Here is an 11,526-nt window from a genome sequence, read left to right on the forward strand (position 1 = left end):
GGCTTGTGAGACCCATTATCACCATACCCGGCCCAATAAGGCCCAAACTTCCAATTTTGCAATCTTCTTTAAATTTACAAAACAAATGTCCTAATACATTTTTTCTATAAAATAAAGATATTACAAATAATCTATTTATTACATACCCATATGAATAAATAATTACAAAATTGCCCCTAATTAATTATTACAAACCGAAACTTTGAATAATTAATAACAATCACAACAAACATCCATTTGGTCTACGGCTCGGTCTAGTTTTAACAAACATAACCCGTTATGTCTTAGGAACCCGTTCCAAAACCCCTTGACCTTATCGGGCCTAGCCCAACCCATTTGGGCTTGACCCAATAACTTGATTATGGGCTTCGGCCCACATGTCCAAAACACATGGGCTTCGGCCCAATGAAAGGTCCTATGGGCTTCGGCCCATTCATCCAAAATGGGCTTCGGCCCATTTCACTCGGTTTTATTTTTTATTTTTTTTATTTATTTATTTTTTTTTTTTTGAACAAAGCCAAAAAATATAACAAGATTAAATACAAAAAAAAATTATGCATGTTAATTTTTTGTATAAAATCTTTCAAGGGGAAAATATAAAACCGAAAACCCGAAGCTTAGTTTCCCGTATCCCGGCTCTTGATGCCATTTGTTGGGTTTCTATGGAATTTATAAACTTAGTTAACCATTTAACTAGTCACAATAAAGGCGGAAGCGTGATATAAACAAACTAAACATATGTATCCATGTGCTTATATATGTATATATTACAAGTTTATAGGAAATGTGTACATGAACAACCTAATTTATTCATGTTAAAAGATTACCAATAATCTATTTATTAGAAACCCGAAGCAAGGATCAAATGATACGGGAAAACTAAACTATCAAAGCTTGTAAAACTTACATTCTTAAACCTTTAAGAGATGTAGTTGATGTTGAAGAAGATGATGATGTTGATGCTAGACTTTCAAAGGGAAAATCCTCAAACAGAATATACCCCAAGCCTCCAACACACACCGAGCTATGTTAGGGAGCTTGAACACGAAAAACCGAGACCCGAGCCTCCTTTTTGATCTTGGCCGTAAGCTAGAACCAAGAAAGAAAGAAAGACTTGTGGTTTTTTTTTATATATCTTACTTGAAAGTCTTTTTCATACTATATATATAATCATATCATATCTTTGGTTAGGTCTTGGTTAAGTAAGGATCACTCCATCTCTACCATATCCATGACATGATTTTTGACCAAAACTTTGGGGTGTGGGGCCCACCCATAACCGGCCCCATAATTATATATATATATATATTTTTATTTATTTATTTTATACTTTATAAAATATATAAACACCCCATCTTTTATAAACCATTTTACAAAAGAACATATAGTTAAATAATCATTCCAATAATAATTATTTGAATAAATAAATTAACCAATTAATTTATTTAACACTTTCAAGTAAGTATTCAGAAACCCGATTTTCTGAATGTGTCGTGTTCTGTATTTGTCTTATAGATCTTATCTTAACAAATACATAATTGGTGTGTGTCTAACTCGTTATTGGGTATGACCCGACTTGGATCAGCCACATTAACCTGCGAGTCCATTTTGACCTAATAACTAGCAAACACCATATCTGTTCATTCTCTCTTCTTCTCTCAAACACCATCACCACCACCACCACAACATTCTGCCACCACCACCAGTCACGAACGCCACCATGTGAAATTGGCACAAACCAGGGGAATCGGCACTGTTTCGGGTATTCCGGAAGAACATCTTCGAAGAAGGGTAAGATCTGATCCATCCTTCAATTCATTCGATACCCATTTACTTTCTCGAATTAAAGCTTACCAGAACATAAATTTGTGTTTTGCAATTGACGGATTTCGAATATAGGGTTTTGTTCATTACAATGTTAATTGAAGCTGGATTGATATAATTAGGCATACGTTACAGTAACACTAATTCCCAAATTAGGGGTTTTGTTATAAACTTCGTGTTTCTCATTTAGGGTTTGTGTTGATAGCATAATAATAATATGATTTTTACTAATGTCAGCATATTATCTATTCGCCTGCTCGAAGCTTCACAACAAGGTGCCCGATTAGTTATATCAACTACCAACAGAAGTGTCCGGCCGTTCAAGGTACGTTGATTTTATGTATAACATAGTTACATAGATAATTATAATACAGTTTCTGTTTGGATTAATTTTAATTATATTTATATTTATATTTATTTTTATATTAATTTACATAGGTGTTTTGCGTGGACTATCCAAGACCAGACCTTGACAGTACATCTAATTTCTTGGAAGCTGCTTACTTGTCTTCAACCTTCCGAGCTTCTCCACGTCCAGCTAAGCTGTTAAACATTGTAATTGTTCGTGCAGGTAATTATTATTTCTTTTGGGTTGGGTATCATCCTTTATACAGCCTAGGGGTGCAAACGAGACAAGCTGCTCACTAGCTACTCGAGATCGGATTGATAAAAAGCTTGAAACAAGCCGAGTCTTGTTGAGCCCAAGCCTTAATAAAGCTCATTTATTTATCGAGCTTGAGCTCGAGCCTTGTATGAGAGGATCATTTCGGCTCATTGAGATTTAACGGGCCTTGTATATTTTTAAATTTACACTCTTTTGGACTTCTATGTGTTAATTTCACACACTGAGCTCGAGCCGAGCTTTGGCTTGTTATGGTACTGCAAACGAGCTCACACCAAGCTTAGGCTCGTTTAAGGCTTTTCACAACATATAAAAGTAATAGAAAATGTACATAAAATAATTAATAAATAAGATATGAGCCGAGCTCGAGCTTGGGAAAACAGCTTACGAGCCAAGCTCGGGCTTTAGGAAAAGAGCTTGAAACGAGCCGAGTTCTAGCTCGAGCTCTCGTAAGTCGAAACGAGCCTAGCTTGAGCCTAGTTGAGCTTAGGCTCGGCTCGTTTACACCCCTAAGTTATTACAGTCACACTTAATGTAGTTTGTTGACGTTTTGCATATGCAGGTTTGGCTGGTCTTTCCACTGCAAAGTATTTGGCTGATGCAGGTCACAAGCCGATTTTGCTTGAAGCAAGAGACGCTCTTAGTGGAAAGGTAGCAGCTTGGAAAGATGATGACGGAAATTGGTATGAGACAGGGTTACACATATTCTATAAGTTTTTTAGTCAGTTCTTCAAGTAAGTTAAAATGGAGCGGTGGCTAGCTTTAAAAGTTAACTAGCTATTGCACCCGCCACGTTGCGTCGAGCTAGTAAAAAACCGTGTGTTGATGTGACATCCGACACGTACTCGATGGGTATCGGTATACGACACGGAAACTAAAAAAATAAAAAATTCAGCAACAAAACCCATGGCAAGCAAAAAAATTGGGTTACGGTTGGAACCGACGCGGATTATAAATATCGGTTCGAGCGTCGTGAATGTGAGTCGACACGGATTTGGTCGGTTTCGTTGATGTTCGTTACGGTACCTATTAAAACAAAAAATAAACAAAAAAAATAAAATTCCGCCGGGAAAATAAAACTTGAGTGTTGTTGGTTCGGGTGTTGTGAAGGAGAGTCGATGCGAATTTGGTCGGTTTCGTTGACTTTCGTAACGGTACTGAAATAAAAGGGAGCGGGTGACTAGCTTTAAAAGTTAATAATTTTTTTTATTTGTTTGAAACTTTATAAATCCAGATGAACTTTCAATGCAGTGTATTCTCATTGCTCTGAACTGGTTTCTTCAGGTAAACTCATTATTATCTTGAAGCTTACTGTATTTTTAGTTATTATTTATTGTCTACTAACTTGGTATTAAATTAACGAATAAGAACAGATTGGTTCTAAGATGGCATTTTTAGATGGCAGCCCACTATGCCAGCCAATTGTTGACCATATTGAATCACTAGGTGGCCAAGTTAGACTGAACTCGCGGATACAAAAGATTGAGTTAAACCAAGATGAAATCGTTAAAAACTTTCTACTGACTGATGGGAATATCATCAAAGGTGATGCTTATGTATTTGCCACTCCAGGTATGTTGACTGAACCACCACTTGACTTTGAACCACAACCGTTATTGTATGTTTTATATTATGCAGTTAAGCTTCCTTTGCCTGAAGATTGGAAACCAATTCCATACTTTAAAAAGTTGGACAAATTAGTTGGTGTTTTAGTTTTAAACGTTCATATATGGTTTGATGGACCCTTTCAATATAGTGCTAAACCTTATAAGATTATACTAATCCAGTCATTTCTCATTTTTTATTATTAATACAATTTTCAGGTTTGACAGGAAGCTAAAAAACACCTATGATCATCTTCTTTTTAGCAGGTCATCTCTTATTTATTGCAAAATATTTAATTATTTTTACACAAAAAAGTTGCCTTTTTGTATAACTGACTGTTACTAACAGTTTAGTTTGACTACCATGTGATAATGACTTTAACTTAATTTATTCTTTTATCAATTAAACTTGCAGCAAATAACTTTGGTTTGACCAAGTTAGTGAATCCAAAAGAGCATGAGACTTGCAGCAAACTTTGGAGTGTTGTCACAATCACAAGGCAAGTTGTACTGCAAATTCTTGTTTGTATATTCTTGTCTATAACATGTTTGACTTTAAGTTTAGGTTTATATTGGGTTGTTTTGACCCATTTCGTTTTGACCTCATCAAATTTTTTAACATTTTTCCGTTTAATTTTTTTTTATCAGATTAAGGGAGGCAAAGATGAACGCGGGGAGGCGGATATTGATGGAATTCGAGAAAAATGGTCGATTTATGTGCCATGGTTATGTTCCTGTGGTGTATTTTGTATTGACAATTAACCAATATTTTTGTTAACTTGGAAATCTTTGTAATATTGACTTAGGAACTCTATTTATTAAATGAAATGGATAATTTTGTTGTATTTTTATTATGTTGTTTGCCATGAGAATTTTGTTGTTGTCATTAATGTAAAAATTAGTAGTAATTATGCAAAAAGAAATAAAAATATATTATTTAAAAAAAATACTTCGATGACGCGCATAAATGCTTGTCATATATCATAGTCATAAACGCATGTCATTAAGTGCGTGTCATTAAATATGACATGCAGGATGCATGTCATGTTCAATTTATGACACGGGCTTCAATGACACACATTTGCGTGTCATCTGCCCTCTTTAATGACACGCAATGCGTGCCATTGAAGGCGTTTTTTCTAGCAGTGTATGGTTAATTAATATTCGAATATTGAAAAAACATAATAAAGTGAGTAACATATATGATAATTGACAAACTAAATGGAAGCCCGATTAGTTGTTTCAAGCTTGGTTTAATCCTATTCAACAACTTAATTAGCACCTTTCATCGATTGCAGCAAGAAACGATGTACAAGGAGCATCACCATAGACTAATTTGTTTACCAAGTTTTTTGGCGGCGAGAGTCAACAACCTGGCAATTCAATGAGACAACGCACAAGGAGAAATGACTACTTTTATAAATGAGTTACATGGGTTTTGTTTAGGTTACACAAGCCAACTTGACAACGGACAACCTTAAACCCATCACCCGTCCAACTTGTAACCTGTCAACCCATCAACCAAACACGTTTAACAACCCTAAACGGTTAAAGGACCTTTAGTGACCCTCACTTACCTTAAATGATGATAATTTTGTAAAAGTAAATTTAAGTTTCCTGTTTAATTAATTTTATAATTTACTATTTTATATCAAAATATTTTTATTTTCAGTCGGATAAAGTTAAACTTTCAATTGATAAAATATTCTAAATAAATTAAATCAAAGAATAATGAATTTTTTTGTAACTGAATATATATAAAGTGCAAAATTCAATCACACGTTGGGCTAAGATAAGACCTAGGCAAGCCAACGCACGCCCACACGGCCAAGGCTAAGGCGCGGTTTATACCTCTGCAAGACTGTAACCCAACAGCCGAAGCATCATTGAATTTGGCTCTTTGATGAATTGCCTCACCAATAGAAGACCAGGGCAATGCTGTTTAGAAGATATGATGATTTTAATCTGTAATGACATAGATGAGGAATTTAAGAGAGTAAAACATATAACAAGGAGTGAGGTCTTTTTCACAATTTATAAACTTAGTGAAGTCATTTTGTGGGAAAATTAATCAGTAACTGCCTGGACGCATTTGGATCGACTTGTGTTCATGTGAATATGATACAAATAGATCGTTTATGCTTAAGAATTAAGAATTCGATTATGGGTTAGGAAATTGAAGCAGGACAAGTGTATTTCTCAAGTTTTGAATTGACCAAGGTAAGGAGCTACAATAGATATGCACCTTATTGTTTGCTTTGACTACTAATAACTTCCATTATGGGGTAAAGGATCTAAACAGTATGTTTGATTGCAAATTGCTAACTTCTAAATCATTGGTGTAGTTTCCACCTAAAAGACAGGCAATGAAAGAACGTCTTAGTGTATGCTGCTGCAACTACAAGTTATTTTCATCATAGGGGTGTATCAAAGGCTAAAGTGAAGGTTGTTTCAGGGAAAACTAAAGTCGAAGAGGTAATTTTTTAATTATAGGTGTGTATAATATCTTTAAATGAATAAATGTATGTGTATTTTGTTTATGGTTCGTGAAATTAAGTTCCACTAATAACTATTTTAGATATAATATCAAGTAATAAACTAATTATTCATGTCTACTGCCAAATAAAGTCATTGGCATTGAATGAGGTTTTGTATGGCTTCATTTATTCATTAAGAACCATCTTATATCGAGAGGTAGGATTACACTAAGGGTTGTACTTACACGCGCGCTATTGTGTTTTAATTAATTTGATCTAAATACTTCTCACTTTGTCATAGAAGTGTGAATTTTGTTTTTACATGTGAGTGCTTTATTTTTGTAGTGATTAACCTGATCATGTACATATATGACACAATAACTGTCCAGGTGGCAAAGAAGACTGCCCAGAAAAGCAAAACTATATTGACTGATATTGAGCATTAGTAGATAGTATTTGTTTCCTACGACATCGTGTTTAGTTTACTCTACTGGTTAAAAATATAGTGACTTTAGTTTTCCTTTAATTTGGTATGGTGTTGCTAGCACTGATGCTAAGGTTTTTTATGGCTAAGTGTTTTTGGCACATGAATCCAAAAATGTAATGTGTCATTCAAATTTATTATTCAGTTTGAAATTGATATATCCAATTGTTTTATTAATTTTGATTAGTGTTTGGTGTGCCAAAAGAACTTACAGCTCAGCGCCTAGAATACAGCAAGCCTGTTCCTTTTCTGTTGGTCGATACGTAGATTATCTTTTATTATTAGCTATGATTACAACCCGTTTATATATAAATTGGCATTCTAAGTTATGTTTCATCAATAAGAATGTATTTCCATTTCTGCAACATCTTAAGCTGATGAATTTGATTTTACGACTGCGTTAATCACCCGATTTATTCCAGTATGAAGGAACAAGAGGGCAATCCAGCAACTTATGTCGTTATATAACCTAGTTTGTATATCTGATTCGGTTTTGTTTTAGGTTTTTTCATTGTTTGGTTTCAGTTTTTGATGGTCGTGGAATAAATGATTGTTTTGTTATAACTTAAATATACATTTATTACCTTTTCCCCTTTCGATTGTCTTTATATTTATTCTTATAGGTCCTTTAAGTATGATTTGCAGAATGATACATTCTTGCTTGATAATGGAGCTGATGTTATTTCTACGAATTTCTATGGCCAGGTAACAACGCTGAATTCGATCTTGATGTATCGTTATTAGGGTTTAAATTTTGTAAATCAATACTAATGCTTGTGCATATGGTTGATGATGATGGCATGATAGATATAATGAGAAGCGTTGGAGCTAAGTTTTATGAAAGTGAAATTCTTACCCTTAGACTCATTGTGTAAACATTTGGAATTTGTAATATTTAATGTATTAATTATTACACAATTTTTGTCTAGCATTTGAAAAATATTTCGGATTAAACTTATTATTGAAGTTATATTATAATGATTTCTACATTTACAATTTTATTATAACTTGTATTTTATATTTTATGTTCTAAATCCTGTTATTTTTGTGGGCATAATTATGTGCTGCTAAAAGTAGCAAATATATTTAAACAAAAATAATTTAAATGACACAAAAATTGTGTTACAAAAGTCTTTATTTGTTTGATTGTGAAAAAAAAAGTGCCACTATAGTTATCATGGATATGTAATTAGGACAACTTTATAGAGGCATACAAATTATGCTACAAAAGTCTTTTCATATATTATGGCAAAAAAAAAGTGTCACTTTGTGCTGCAGATCGAAAAAGTGTCACTAAAAGGATTTAGCATCACCACTTCAAGTGACACTTTTTTTTGTTTGCCACACATTCTTATTGAGGCCTTTTAGTGACACTTTTTTGTTGTTTAGTGACACTTTTTTGTGTATCACTATATGGCATTTTGTTTGTAGTGGATGGAGTGAAAAGGATGATTCGTGGAGGTGGTTAGGGGATCATTCTGGTTTTTATTTTTATCAGTTCGGTTAGAAAGAAATTAACGAACAGGGTAGGTGTGGGCATGGTGTGCTGAATTGGAGTAGGTGTGTGCTGATTAAATGCAATATTTTCGCTTGGCAAGCGGTTTTAAATAGGCTACCGACTTCAAAGATGCTTATAAAAAGGAACATAAGGGTGGAGTCTTCTCCGTGTTTGTTGTGGAGAAGATAACATTTGGTGTGTCAGCAAATAAGTGTTTGGTGTAGGATCCCCCAAGTATTTGCCTTAACAACCAAAGATCTTATGGAGCTCTACTCCTCATTGGCTTTGGGTAAAAGAGAAAAGAAGATTCTTCATGTTACTCCCTTCGTCCCATTAAAAATGTCATAGTTTGACTTTTCAAGTCTTACTTTTACAACCTTGATCGTAAATATTTTTGTTCGTGTCATATAATACTTGATGAAAATTATATCAATGTAAAATACATTTAAAACCCAATCCATTCATATATTTTACATCAAGTATTTTATAACACAAACAAAAATATTGTCGTTTAAAGTTAAACAAGAAAGACTTGAAAAATCAAACTATGACACTTATAATGGGACGGAGGGAGTACAATTATTATCAGGTGTCAGAGGATTTGGAAAGCTAGAAATAATAAGCTTTATAAAGACATAGAGGTCAAGATATATGAGATACACTACAAGAAATCTGAGAATTAGCGGCGACACTTTTAGCGGCGACACTTTTAGCGGCGACTACTAAAGATGTCGCGGCTAAAGCTCGATCCGCGTGATTTCTATTTTTAGCGGCGACACTTTTATACGGAGGGAGTATAACTATTTTTTGCTTAAACGAGTTAGTTCGGGTCAGATTATACATCAAACAAGTTACAGAGGTTCAATGGTTTTAAAACGGATTAGTTTCAAACTAGTTTTTGCTTAAACGAGTTGCCGAAAGTCTCCAAGTTGGTAATTGATTCTCTATGCTTGTAAACATGTTTGTATTCGTGTAAAATATTTTTGTTTTTAACTTACTATTTGTATACTTCATTGATATTGTAGGATCAAATCAAGCTAATGTTTCAAGACCCGACCTTCATAAATTGTCTTGACGAGTTTATGAGTTCGAGAAAGTCATCACGCTTGCCGGGCGAAGATAGTAGTGACGATAGCGCTGGGGATGATGATATAAACTGGGGGTTTTATGGTAAGATGTTAACTAGACAAGATAACCGTAATTATGGACATGTTATGTAGTTTTTTATGTATGTTTCAGACTGGTGTGTTTTTTATAAATTAGTGTTTTTTTATCAAGATCCAAAAAATATGCAGGTTATCGAATAAAAAAACTGGATATTACAGGGGAATTTTTTTTTTAAATTACAGGTAACTTTTAGCGGCGACAATGTCGCCGCTAATACTAGATGACATGGCACGCAGGTAACGTGGCGTGGAGGTGACGTGGCACATCTATTAGCGGCGACATTCATCCCACGTGGCACCAATGTCTTAGCGGCGACAAATATAACTTTAGCGGCGATATGGAAGTATTAGCGACGAGGCATTACTGGCGACACTATAGCGGCGACTCGCCGCTACTACTTTTAGTGGCGACTTTTGGGTGTATTAGCGGCGACATTAGTCTCCGCTAAAAATCATTTTTCTTGTAGTGATAATGGAAGATATTAAAACTTTAGGTTATTTATGGTTAAAAAATAAATAAAAAAGGGGAGGTGGTTTGGAATAAGTTGTGTAAGTTTGCCTTATTATAATTTTCTGAGACTTGCAGTTGCTCCTCTGTTTCTCTGAGGAGGAGCGGCCATCTTGGTTTCCCTCTTTATTGTTTGTGTTTTAGTGAAGTTTAAAGTTTCAGAAAAAAAAATGTTTTCTAAAATTAAGTATACAAAAGTGTAATACCTCGACTTCATCATCTAGCAAATCACTTGTTTTCTCAATACTTTGTTTGACATCTTGGTCGAATAGAGTAAGATACAACACCAGTTACATCTTGAACAAACAAATATATAAACATAATAAGTCAACTCATTTAAAACGCATTACAACAAAATTGAAGAAACACTAATCAGCCCCGGACAGATTACGGATAATCTGGGGGTTAAATAGATGTTTCCCACGAGTGGTTAGACCCGGCAAAGATGGTTCTTCTGATAACCTGCAAAACAGACACCGTGAGCTCGTCACTGAGAAGGGGGGGGGGGGGGTACCTCCTTGTGACCACCCTCCGGCGTGAGAATCAGACTAGATTGCTCTTGAATATAAGTGTATATTAAGAGATTGCTAGAGCAGATATCAGGTATAAGATGTAAGATACAATATAAGATTAGATGATCATACCATTTGGGGTATTTATAGCCGAAGGTAGGTTTCCAAGAAGGTATAGCCGGCTGAATAGTATTCCTGTTCTACCAACTGTGGCCTACGCACGTGCCATGCTGGTAGTTGGTGGGTAGGCAGCGGCTGATAGTGACCAGGCCTGCTGTGTACTATTCCTTTTCCACCAACTGCCGGCTATGCACGTGGTATGACAGGAGTTGGTGAGTAGGCAGCGGCTAATAGTGACATACAGTACAAGAGCATGCTGCTCGCCATACTGTTGTCAATGAGCTGTCGTATCTCTGGTCAGATCTTTTGCCCATACCTCGTCAGGTACAGTAAAAAAGATCCTCCAGTATCGTACGGACTGGCTTATTTGGGCGGGAGTATTCCCCCTCCCGCCTTTATGCGGGATTGTTCCCGGCTTTGCTCATTCCTTCAGGTGATTACTGAATTATTGAGAGCTAAGTGCCTTGTGCGTGTAGCCTTGCTGCGCGGGTGGCCTTCCCTGATGGCTTGTATCCGCAGCTGCGGGAACAGGCGGAGTACTTCACCATTGGGAGGCATTTCCTGCGTGAACAGCTTGCGTACTGCGCGTAAGGACGTCACGTCTCTGAGCATGGTGGGTCCTGCGGATCCAGTTGGTTTCTGCGCAGACGTCTCTCTTCAAGGTGAGTCCTGCGGGTCCAACTGGGCTCTGCTGGGACCTACCTCTTCAAG

General features: G+C 35.6%; 1 long non-coding RNA gene across 1 annotated transcript; it reads left to right on the forward strand.

Moving 5' to 3' along the window:
- The first annotated feature begins 1,747 nt into the window (after positions 1 to 1,747).
- Positions 1,748 to 3,280, forward strand: LOC143603713 (uncharacterized). Its single transcript, XR_013148121.1, has 4 exons — positions 1,748 to 1,791; positions 2,088 to 2,149; positions 2,263 to 2,395; positions 3,009 to 3,280. It is a non-coding gene; the product is annotated as an uncharacterized LOC143603713 (long non-coding RNA).
- The last annotated feature ends 8,246 nt before the right edge of the window (positions 3,281 to 11,526 follow it).

The sequence above is a fragment of the Bidens hawaiensis genome, unplaced genomic scaffold, assembly GCF_021521415.1.
Source record: "Bidens hawaiensis isolate Kalapana, Puna unplaced genomic scaffold, B.hawaiensis_p1.1 tig00062469_1, whole genome shotgun sequence".
In the NCBI taxonomy this organism is placed as follows: Eukaryota; Viridiplantae; Streptophyta; class Magnoliopsida; order Asterales; family Asteraceae; genus Bidens; species Bidens hawaiensis.